The 12,191-nt window shown below is 39.8% G+C and overlaps 1 protein-coding gene across 19 annotated transcripts in view; it reads left to right on the top strand.

Moving 5' to 3' along the window:
* The first annotated feature begins 55 nt into the window (after positions 1 to 55).
* The window catches only part of CAB39L (calcium binding protein 39 like), a 75,793-nt gene continuing 63,657 nt past the window's right edge, over positions 56 to 12,191 (top strand). For 12 of the 19 annotated variants that reach the window (XR_005628297.1, XR_005628296.1, XM_039716640.1 and 9 more), the window contains exons 1-2: positions 56 to 93; positions 1,324 to 1,534. The gene's annotated coding sequence lies outside the window, so the exon portion shown is untranslated. Of the gene's footprint in view, positions 94 to 127; positions 258 to 1,206; positions 1,229 to 1,323; positions 1,582 to 12,191 lie in introns of those variants that run through there. The other 7 variants (XM_039716634.1, XM_039716627.1, XM_039716625.1 and 4 more) reach the window with 6 other exon arrangements.

Genomic DNA, 12,191 nt, shown 5'->3' with positions numbered 1-12,191 from the left:
TCTCTTTCTATTGGTTGAGACGGCAGGCGGGGCGGTGGCAGCGACCAATAGAAAAGCAGGGAGGGGGGCGGGGGCACGGCCGAGGGGCTGGAGGTGCGTCCGCCATGTTGGAGGGGCGGGTCGGGGGGCGGGCTGTCCCGGGGCTGTGGGGGCGCCGCCGCCATCTTGGGGCCGGGGCCAGAGCGGCTGGGCCCGCTGGTGGGGGTGGGTGTCCCACTGCCGTCTGTTCTTTAATGTACCGAAAATTAAAGCGTTTGGTGCGTGAGCGAGTTGCGTAACATCGCTGCTGGCCTCTGCTCTTCTTCCTTGCTGGCTGCGCTAGATTGTCGCTGCCCTTTTCCGTTCGAAATGCGAAAATAAAGTTTTGTATCTCCCTTTAGAATTTTCAGCTGCGTTGCCGTTGCGAGTGTTGGTGTTGTGGCTGTGTAAAGATGTTTTTCACGGGGGCAAAAATATAACTACTCTTAAAAAGCAGGGAGAATACTTTTTTTGCTTTTTTGTGGCTTCTTTTTTGCCACCATTTTAAAACTGTAGAGATAAACATTATATGCTTAAATAATTGCGAAAATCTTTCCCATCTTGTAGATATTGCCCATCTTGTGGCGGGGGGTAGAAATGTGATTATTCTGGGGATGGGAATGCTGTGTTTACATGACTTGGAGCTCTCATCTGACCCAGAAGATTTTGATGTCCAGCATCTATTTTGTACTTCTGTAAAACCTTTTAAATGTTTACGCAGTTGTGCCTACATCTGTGGCTGAAGTTCGGCCCTTGAGAACTGCCCAGCTCCCCAGACAGGAATGAGACAACTTCCAGCAACATTGCTGGGAAAGAGGGTGGCTCAGCACTCCTGATGTGCTGGCAAATCTCTCCATAAAATAGTAGTGTATTATGTTTTTCAAAAGAGACTTCTCCCCTGTAATTGTTCATTTTAAAATTAAACACGAGCTTCTCTTGCTCTTAGAATATTCTGCGTTATGAGGTGCTGCTTGCAGATTAATCTTGTTTTGCTGAATTACTAATATGTGTGCTTGTGAATATTGAATGTTAGTAAACACCTGAGGCTTTACAATTGTATATATGGAATAAACCAAATACAGAGAAGATGGAGCCCTGTGCTGGAAGAATTTGAAAGACCATGACTGCCTGCCTCAGACAAATTTTGAATTTTCTGAATGTATTAGAAAGTACTAATAGATTTTGCTTGCTATCTGAAGCAAAAATAATGGTAAATACGTCTTTCTTAAAACTAAATTAAAGACTTAGGATAAAATTAATGAGGCACTTTTGAAACATGCTGAGTTTCCTTCATTTTGCTTTTAGCCTGGAACTGTAAGATAGCCTTTCTGCAACATAGCAGCCTATTCTGCCAGTGAACCAGTAAGCTCAGTTCTTCCCAAACTTGTTAGGTGGCAGAAGCTCACAAGCGATGCTGAGCTGACATCCCAGCAGCCTGCCTGCAGCTCTCCTCCAGCAGCAGCGTCAGCTTCCTGGGCTCTGCAGTGTGGACCTGGCTGAGAACCTGCACCCAGAGGTGAGGGCAGCGCTCCCACGGGGGACAGCAGAGGACTGGCTGTCCTGGTGAGCGCTGCTGCTGACTGAGCTGCTGGATTAAGCTTTCGTTGCATAGTCTGGTCATATGTCGGGAGTTAAAATGAGCAATTGCATAGACGGGCAGAGTGCAAGTAGCTCCTTGGAGTGGGAGGAGGTGAACCTGGTCCCAAAGGAATTCATCTAATTCTCTTCTCCAGGGATGGTTTTTTCACCTTGAATGCAGTGGGGGTTTGGCTTTTTCCTCATATGACGAGATAGACTTGGGCGAGGTAGAGACATACCAGTAAAACTCCAGCAAACAGCAAAGCAGCAAAGCCACAGACTTTGGAAAGCCATGGGCATTCAGAAAATGGGTTTTTTAAAATTCTGATAGAACTTTTTGTTCTTTTCTGATGGGCTTGGCTCTTTGTTTTATTGACTCTTCTTAAAGTGTCATCATATCCATAGAATACTTCTGCCAGCTCCCGCTCTGTCACATTCTCCCCTGTTATCCTTGGTGATTTAATTTGCTCCCTTACAGATGAGTGTCTGCATTTCATTCTTTCAAAATGCAAGTTTAACATAATCTCTTTTATTACGTTGGTTAGTTTCTGGGGTTTATATGTAGTCTCTTCTTATTCACATGTCTATCTTCAGTAAGGTAACAGAACAGAGAACAGGCAGTTCTATGCAGATCATAGTTCTCTCCTACTTTACAAATTGATTACCAACAAAATGGTTTTAGTGAGGCATACTTTGGTTTATCTTAGAAATTTTGCTGTAACGCATCATTATCTATGAAGACACAGGCTAATATTCCCCGTAGGTATGTTGCTCACTAATTGGACTCAGATTATTTATAGGTCCTCAGTATGTTTTGTTACCATGTTTTGTAATTCTTTTGCTATTGTGGACATGGTAGAGGATTGTTCAGATAATTTTTTCCCAGGTATTAAATTAAATAAAGGGGAGATTATGGGTCTCTGAGAAGCCTGTAAATTAATTTTGTTCTACCTCTGGTGTAAGCATGTTTGCATTCTTGGCAACTAAAAGTCTAACAAATTGTCTGTTTGAGAAGTTGAGGTTCTAAAATCATAGGCTGTTATAGTCCTAAGGGAATCTTAAAACATAGGCAGAGACTGGCTAGGAAAAGGAAAGGAAAAATTTGTGTCACAGTTTTAACAATAGACTTCTTTCATGTGGAGGACCTAGATGTCTGTTAATTACTAACTGGCTTGAGGGTTTTGGAATCTGGCCCAATATGCTGAAATTCTTAACCATCCACTGGCTGGCATTTTCTCCAAGGTCTGCATTTGGAAACTGGTAGTGCAGTGAGTTTCATCTGTTTATGTAGTAGAGGCGTTTTCAGTTTCAGCCATATTTCTGTCTTGCAGTCTCGGTGTTCATTGCCAGCAAAGATTCCAGGCAGCTGTGTGGGCACAGAGAGCAAGGATTGCTTTGGATGTTAGCTTATGTCTGACCAAGATGAGCAGCATGTGTTGCCTTTGCTGTGCCACAGCCCCACCATGCTGATCAAGACCTAAAACTCTGCCCTCTAATTTTGAGTCATGGGAATGAATTAATAAGACCTGAAAGCCTGTGATTACAAGTGCACTTGAAAGGGCCTGAGATTTCTGGAAACCAGGCAGTAGATGTATATGATGAAAGGAATCCGAAATAAATGGATACCTAAAACCCTTTTTATCTTCATTTTTCCATGTCAACGCAGCAGTATATTTATCTGAAATAAATTTTCACTGGTACTTTCTGAAGTAAGGCTTGTGGTTGTAAAATATTCTGACCCTTTTGATGGCTCTTTATGGGTTTGCCTGCAGGGTAAAGTATGCACACAAACTATTTTCATTACGTGAACACATAGGAGACATTAAGCAATCTGCAAGAATTAATGAATTTGTGGTGTTCCCACTCTGAAGAGATGATCTCTGGGGACCCCTACAACTTCATTTTGATTTGCCTTTCGACTTTTAAATCCAAGTGTGGAGGCAGCTGCCCTTGTGGTGCCAGCCGATAGAAGGTTGATGCTGGTCTTGGTAGCTGCTGTGCAAAGGCAAGAGAGGCAGTGCCTGCTGTAGAATTGGACTTGAACTAATTAAAGCCATCTAAAGGAGACATAGGGCAACAACCTGAAGTCATTATTGTGTGTGCTGAAACAACCACTTTCAAATAAAACTGAAACATGTAAGGTTTCAAATGTACTAAAGGGAATTTGACTAAAACCTTAGAAAACAGGGTAGGTATGTGTTGTGGTGTGGAGGTTCAACAACAGAGCTCTTCATAAGACTAAGCAGTCCTTAGTCACAGTTTCCTGTGGGGAAATTAATTTAGTTGAAGAAAATTCTAATTTTGTAGTTGATTTTTTCCTTAATCCTGTTCAATGTGCTGCACCAGCACTTGGTTTGACTTAACTTTGTAGAGGTGTGAAACCAGCAGTAAGGTGTGAGGAACAGGAGCAGCAAGAATGGGAGGGAGTATTATCCCATTAATATTTATTTCCTTTGGTTTGTTTATAAGTGTTTTGAAGGGTCAGGGAAGCCACAGTCCCCTGAACGTTTAAAAGTGGCACTGTCAAAGAAAGAAACAGTCCAGATGCTCCTGTGCTTCTTGGGCTGTCCTGTTCCTTTGTGTCATTACTCACAGGACTGGTTGGGGTTCAAAAAGATACAAAAAAGCCCAACCAAACAAAAAAAAAAATACAAACAAAACCCAAACAAAAACCCAAACCAAACAAAAACCAACAAAAAACCCACCAAAAATCCACCAAAACAAACAAACCAACCCCAAAAAACCAACCAAATAAAAAACCCCAAACAAAACAAAAAAACCCCCCACAAAAGCTTATTTGGCTCAGCTATATTTATCCGAATAATTTTTCCCATCTCATTTGCTGTGCATCCACTTGGTATTTGTGCTTTTCTCAGGGAATTGGAGGTGGTCTAGGTGCAAAATGAGGAGCATCTGGAAATTGATGGATTGCTTTCTAATTTTATTGTTGCTGTCTTTTATCTCAATTTAAAATGTTTGAGCCAGCTACTTCTACAGTATGAGCAAAGTGGTGGTATGGGCAGAATACTTACCATATCTAGGTTATTTTGGATGGTCTTATCACACAGCAGAGCCTGGACGTCTCTGTGTTTCTGTGTTCTCAGTTCTGCTGCATCAAAATCCCCTCCTGCCTTTTTTCAGACAGTGGAGGCAAATGGGTTTCTCTCAGGAGTGCTTGGCTTTAACTTTGTTATTACCTTTTTCCCCTGTAAAATTCTTAAACTACTGGAACCAAAGAAACTGTGTTAAAAATATGTTTGACATGCTTTCACTGAGTGGACTGTGGGCCCAAATCTTTGTAGCCCTTTCTTCTTAAGAAAAAAAAACCAACCCTTTTTCTAAAGACATGTTCCTCATGTGACTACAGTGTATGAATTTGGCATTCTTCTCACAGAAGTGGATACATATGCTATTTGTTACAAAGTAATCACAGTTTAGATTGCGTTCAGGCTGGCATAAAATAACAAAAGCTTTAATGAGATTAAATGCTTCTTGATATATAAATTTAATGTGCATTTACAAAAAATAAACCCACCAAACACTGCTGTTTATCATAGTGAAGTGTGTGGAATTGGTTTCTGTCCAGTTTATGATGTACCAGTTACTTGAGAAGTTGTTTGGTAGCATAGTTTGCTTTCACTTAAAGTGAAGGATCGTTTTGAAGAATGAAATTTTTTTGTTAACAAATTCATAGCAAGGTGTTACAACCCTTGCATTAACAGATCAAGATGTGTGGTTGCAACCTGGGTGTAGAAATTAGCAGAAAGGGACAGGATATTTTTTAAACTGTTTTTCGTGACACATATTGTAGAAATATTTTAAAATTGCACACCCCTACTAAGATGTTTGTGATTGGATGAAAAATTATTGAATTTTTCCTTTTTTTCTTTTATATTGTCTGTATTGATAAAGGTAGTTCCAAAGATTTCAAACAATTTACATTTAGTAAGTACCACAGTTCTTCTCACTTCTCCAAAAGATGTACTTTTAGGGGAGGTCAGAGGGGTTTGTTTTTTCCTGGCTGTTGAATTTTCATGGTGCCCAGCAGGCTGCTCTGCCTGCCTCTGCAGTCATGTCATTCCTAGAACTGATGCAAGGCAGTTGATGGCAGTAAGGGCTAGAATTCTCATTTTGACAGCAAAGTGTCCTTAGAGCAACTTGATAAACTGTGAAACAACATTTTAAAATTATTTTATAGTGTGAGTTAAAAACATCCCTTCTGATAGCACAGAAATCTTTGTACTTTACTTTTCCTGCTGCAAGAGACAAGAATTAAGATGGAAGAAAATAATGCTGCATAACTGGATTTTGAAATGTGGGGACAGTTGTGTGACATCCATCGGATCTTTGAGTGGTCTTTCTTAAAGATCCTGTGCCAGTGTAGCACAAAAGCACTTGTACAAATTCATACACACAAATTTATTGCAGCAAAAATACAGTTTGTTTGATCTTAAGTGTGGGAAGGAAGTTGTGTGTGGCTTTGTAAGTCAAGGCACTGGGGACTGCTGAATATGGAGAGGTTAATATTGTGTGGGAAGGGTTCACGTCCAGCAGCTGTAGTGTCCTGAGCATTCAGCTCTTTGTTTTGCCTACTTTCATATGTCAGCAGGGAGGCACGGCTGTATCAGCTTTCCCTCTTCAAGTGTATCTTGTGATTGTGTGCTTTCACTTTCTGCAGTCAGACAGCTCTCTTTCACTTCTGCAAATAAGCAAAATTTATTTTGGACTACCAGTTCATGGTGGTCATTCACTCCCTGTTGCTTTTAGCTGCAAGAGAAACTGTCTGCAGTATATGATTTATTTGTCATTAGAAATAAGCACCGAATTGAACCTTATAGAGTGGGTGCAGGACTGCATGCTGGTTGTAGTCCTCTGTTAGGGCAAATACTGTGTATACCATATAGTCCCTGGGAAAAGTCTTGGGGGAGGGGTGGGGGGAGTGGTAATTTATTTTTTTTACAAATTAGTTTAAGTAAGTGAGCCAAAAAAGGCTGAACCTTCCAAATAAAAGCTTATTGCTTAGAAATTGTGTTGACCTTTTGTCCTGCTTCTTATCTGCAGACCATTAACAGGTCTTGTCTTTTACATTACAATCCATGTTTAGGTCTCTATCTGCTTGCAACATCTGCACTGCTCTGTTTGCAAGCATCACACGTAGCCTTGGGCAAAATATGGAAGTAAAAGATAAAGTGCTTTAGGTTGAAGGCGGTTTAAATGAGGACAGGTTTGAATGTACTCTGAGGTCAAGCTGGCATGGTGGTTTTTAGGTTGTGTGTTGTTTGGAAAAGCTTTTCCCTTCAAGAAAGCAGCATTAATGTGAGGAGATACACTCCCCTACAATTCTTCAGTGTTCCACCCTTTTGTCAGGGGAGGGAAGATGCTAGCAGAGGATTTGCTGAGATATTCTTGTGCTATTCTGGTTGCTTGGGCAGCAGTTAAGTGCTAGTTAAAAATGCACAGAGATGTTATCCATTTTTTTCCTCCCTTGCTGAACTCCCTCCATGATGTGAACTGTCTCCTCACCAGGGTTCCTAAGGTTCAGCACAGGTCATCAGGCCATGGGAGAATGCTGCAAAAACTTGAGGGACTCAGCAAATCTCCTCTGTGCCATGTGATGTGCTGCTACATCACTGATACACTTCTAGCCCTGCCTACAAGAGTGTCCCCCAAAGCTGGGGAGCAGCTGAGGGTGTGGGAACAAAAGGCTGTCTGGAATAGATACAAATACAAAGAGGGTTTCAGCAAAGGGAGAGTCACATCTTGATTTACAAATGGTTCCATGGCAGCAGCCAATAGATAGGAATTAGTACAAGTAAGTTTTATAAAGATGATTACAGAAAACTCACTGGATTTTCTTTAGGATTTAAGGCTAATAAGAAGTTTGAAAATACCAGGAGCAAAAAGAATGGTGACATTTGTCTGATGGCTCTTCTAAAGTTGTCAACAATGCTGCTGAAAATACAGAACTGTTCCATATTTCTGTAGTGAGAATGAAGATGAATATTACAAATAATTTCATAACTGCAAACAAATCCATCATATTCCAGCAGTAAATAAAGCCTGAAAAAACACTTTTGAAAATGTATGGAGACTGAGAAATTTTATTTTTGTTTTTAGTGTCTAATATAAAACTCCTAAATTTTAAGGGTTGTCATGAAGCAAAATATTGAACATGTAGGAAACATATTATAAAATGTCTAGCATAGGAAACATTATAAAATGTCTAGTATTTCAGTTTGATTATGGGTTTGATGTATTCTGGCTAAGAAACTTATCTTGAAAATATTACTGTCAATAAGAATATTTTAATTTATATATAATTTTTTGACGTTCAGTCATTGGATGTTTGTTTGCCAAAAAAAAACAAAATTCCCAAATGAACACACAGTTGAAAGGAAATGCACAATCCTTTCTGACAGTTTTATCTAGGCCACGCAGAGTAGAAAGATGATAAATGATGGCACAGCCTCATGTATTTGATTGAATCAAAGAGCATGTTGGCTGACCCTTTTGAAAGATGGACTCAAAGCTTTGTGAAGTTAATAACCATGGGAAGAGGCTGGATATGCCTGAAAAGATGAGGAACAGTATCTGAAAATACTTCAAGGTGTCAAGACTCATGGGCAACAGGCAGTGGAGAAGACACTCCCTGTAGATAAGTGGTAGCCAAGAGCTGAAAACACTGAATTGTTGAAAACACTGAATGCAGAGTGGGAAATTTCTTTTGCAGTATTAATGATCTCACTTCCATAACACAATCAGGTCTGATTTCAAGACATTTTTTAATTGAAGTCAGTATTGGTTGTAGATGTTGGAAAACTGTATGTGTACACTTCATGTAGGTGGTGATGGAGAAGTAAAGTCTAAATTTGTTGAAGTTATTTGATTCTGTACCTATACATAAATAAAACGGAGAGCCTTCAAAGAGCACATTTGCAAATACAGTTTCAGGGAACAGAAAGTAAAACCTGTATGTGTACACTTCATGTAGGTGGTGATGGAGAAGTAAAGTCTAAATTTGTTGAAGTTATTTGATTCTGTACCTATACATAAATAAAACGGAGAGCCTTCAAAGAGCACATTTGCAAATACAAGAATCACAGCTTCAGGGAGCAGAAAGTAAAATAGAATATGAATTTTCAGAAAATGAAAAAAACCCAAAACATTGAAAGTGGTAAGCAATTAACTGTTGCACTATGTTATTAATGGGTTTCACAGATTCTCTAGTGCTTGAAATTAGTGTCAAGATACAAAATCTTTTAAAAAGCTACTCTTGTTCAAGAAGCTGTTAAGCTTTGGGGAACCAGAGTAAATATATGAATTTTTAAAACTCCTTTGCTGATAATAACAAAATTCATTTATTGTTTTGAGAAGAACAAAAACAATATATTTCAAACTTATTTTAAATCCAATAAGGTCTTATTTCTTTAGTGTAGGAATCATATAGAACTGTCTTTAGTTTTGAAAGAAAAGCCAGTCTGTGTAAACTGTCTGTATCATACAGTATCATACTATTTATTACTTTTGAAGTTCTGTGTTATCTGTTTTTAGTGTTTTTTTAAATTGAAAAACATAAAAATAGGTAATGTTGTTGTTGGGTTAAATGACAAGGTATTAAATAGCTTACCTTCTCATCTTTGGTTACCTGGCTGCCATGCAGCTCTCTGGATACAGGCCTTTGTGTGCTGAAATATTTCAATGGAAGTTCTTATGCTTGTGAAAGTAATTTCATCCCATGATGACAGCTAGGGGAGACTGTCTTGCTGTGGTCATGGAAAGTTGAACCGATATGACTCTTGCTGGGTGACCTTCTCATGGGGTTCTGCCTGCTCCCAGAAAACAAGCCATTTCTTTTCAGTGGTACTTGGGTGGAAACTCCAACATTTGCAACAATGCCAGACATAATTTTGTGTCCTTATGAGCACTGCAGTTCTGAAACAGTTTTGAGAGTTTTCTCTCTGAATTCTGCTACTGGGCCTAGAGCTCTCATAAATTCAAGGTACTGCATGCAAATATATTAGAAAATGTGTTCTGCAGGTGATCAGGCTCAGCATTTAGCTAAAAATATTATTTTTTTGCAAACATAACAGATAACTTCTCATCTCTAGGCTGCTACAGCTTGAGACTCTTTTTTCATTTGGGAGGTGTACACCTTACTTATTTTCAGTGCTAAACATGACTTTTATAAATGGACAGTAGCAGTCTTTTACCCTTCATAGGTGTAGATTTTGATGGCAGATAAAGTTATTTTGTGAATGCACACTGCCAAAGCACACGCAGAGAAGAAAATTATCAATTGCTTCTGTGGGAAGGGAACAGGTATGTGATTGACCATTAGTGTGAGAAAACGGATTTCTTAAACTGCTTTCAGAGGGTGTGACAAAGTCTGTGAGTACAGATCTGTGTGCTGTGTGATGGTGAAGCTGTCAGATTTCATTAGGAGATGTCTTGAGGAATGATGTTTGCCGAGATTTCCATGAGTATATTTGACCTGTTACAACCTACATATCTAGAGCTTGCCCTTTATGTCATGTGGTGAGTGGTTTTCTTCCAGGTATCCAGAGCCTGTCAGGGATCTCAGCTGTTGAGGCTGCACAGAAATGGAGTTGAATCAAAGCACACCCAGGTGCCAGAGCAGCTCTCCCTCCAAAACAGAAATTGTCCAGAAGATGAACACACTGCTCATGTTGGTCTTTGTTCAGGACAGACTTGGCTAAAAAATGCCAGTCTGCAGCATGCCTGCTGCCATTTAAGGACTTCGAGCCATGACCTTGGTTTATTAATTAAAACAAAAGGAACTCAGCCCTTAACTGGACACTTTGTAGTTGTGTGTGTCTGACATAATAATTAATCTGTAATGTCAGTTGTTGGGCAGCATGGATGGGGGGAACAGCAGATGGCTTTTTAGTAGTGTGGGAATGTGCATGGACAGGTTTTCCCCACTGGGGACTTCAAAGAATATCCTACAGGTTAATTTGCTCAGTATACTCAACTTTTGGCCAGAATGGACTACAGACATCTATAGGAAGGCACTGGAGGTTCCTTCCTGGGACCAGAAAAATATGTTACTAAAATCTGAGAGAGGGGCTTCGTGACGACAGGAACTGTTCACCACCTAACAGGAAGATAACATTAAAATGATGGTAAAATACTTACTGTGGGACAGAGAAGTGCAAGCACCCTGTGTTTCATCAGCTGGCCATGTATCTGTCACAGGAAGACAAATATGTTTGCAATCTGACAAGTGATGAATATACTTAATTGTTTGTCAGGAGGGATGACTTTGGGGTATTTGTGAAGACAATCTCTCCTTGTGCAACTTGAGCTTGATGAGCTCTCAAGGTTCCCTATCCTTTTCCGATATCTAATGTAGTTGCAGGACAAAACTGTTAAAGGGCAAAAGGTGGGTTAAAGAGAAAATGTGGGTTCTCTTTCTCCAGGGGAGAAGTGTTGCCACCAGAGATTTTCTTGTGTGACTTTCTGCAAGTCAATTTAGAGCAATTCTTGCTTAAGTATAACAGATGTTTTTCAAGAATTATAGTAATGCTTGGGTTTCATTATTTGACACTGAGAAAAAACTGTAACTTTTCATCTGAAAGCAGCAGTTTAGACTTTTAGCCTAGTATTATTCTGGTTTTGCTTTGACTGTTCTGCTTTAGTAGGATTCTTAACCTGTGTTAGAAGAGACTCAAAAGTTTGTTGTGTCTGTGGGCATGGTTTCTGGAGACCTGCATCACACAAACTGCAGGTCTGTTATCCCAGTCTGCAGGAAAAGGACACAAGTAAGCTGGGTACTGCCTGCTGTGTTGATAGGAGCAGTTTGGAGAGGTGAAAGGTTTAATTATTTTAAAAATACCTGCTTGGGTCTTGAGGCAGTCATCGATTTCGGGGGGCTAGTTTCTGTTTGCATGAGTCTGCAGGTAAAAAGCCTGATGTTGTCATCAGTTCACTGTTCCTCCACTCATAGAAGTGGAGTGCAGGTTCTTATTTGTGTTTTATGTTGCGACACAGTAGATAAGGGGCACCATTAACATTTTATAAGTGACTTTAGGGCAGACATAAAATTTTAATATGTTATATTTTTCAGCTGTTGGGCTGTAGTAACCTTCTGTTCAGACACAATTCACTTGGGAGTGAGAATGCTCAAGGAGAGGGATTAATTTTTGTTGACTTTCTCTAATGATGGAACTGGATGCCTTTAAAATGAGTAAACTTTTAAATACACTGGCCTGTACATAAAGTATTAATATACAAACCTTTCTGGTAGAAAGGCCAGTGTCAGTGTTTGGTTTCTGGAGGGATTGTACATATGAATAACACATTCAGTAAAATCTCATTAACAGTTTATAAGAGCTATTGCAGATCTTAAAAACCCCCAAAGCCCCAACTAAACCAAACAACATCTAAGCAACTGTATTTGTGTTAAATAAATCAGGAGGGAAAAGGCTGAATATCCTTAAAAGCGCTAGAGGGAGCTAGGAGGAAGAAGAGGGGAACATAATCGTTGAAGACATGTCTGCATTTTCAGGAGTAGCTTATATAAAGCATCCATTTAAATCCTTCCACTCACTTCAACTAAAATGCAGCTACAGGTC

This window comes from Passer montanus, unplaced genomic scaffold, assembly GCF_014805655.1.
Source record: "Passer montanus isolate IOZ18808 unplaced genomic scaffold, ASM1480565v1 scaffold36, whole genome shotgun sequence".
In the NCBI taxonomy this organism is placed as follows: Eukaryota; Metazoa; Chordata; class Aves; order Passeriformes; family Passeridae; genus Passer; species Passer montanus.
The sequence above is the reverse complement of the archived record's forward strand: the minus strand, read 5'-3'. Positions and strand labels throughout refer to the sequence as shown.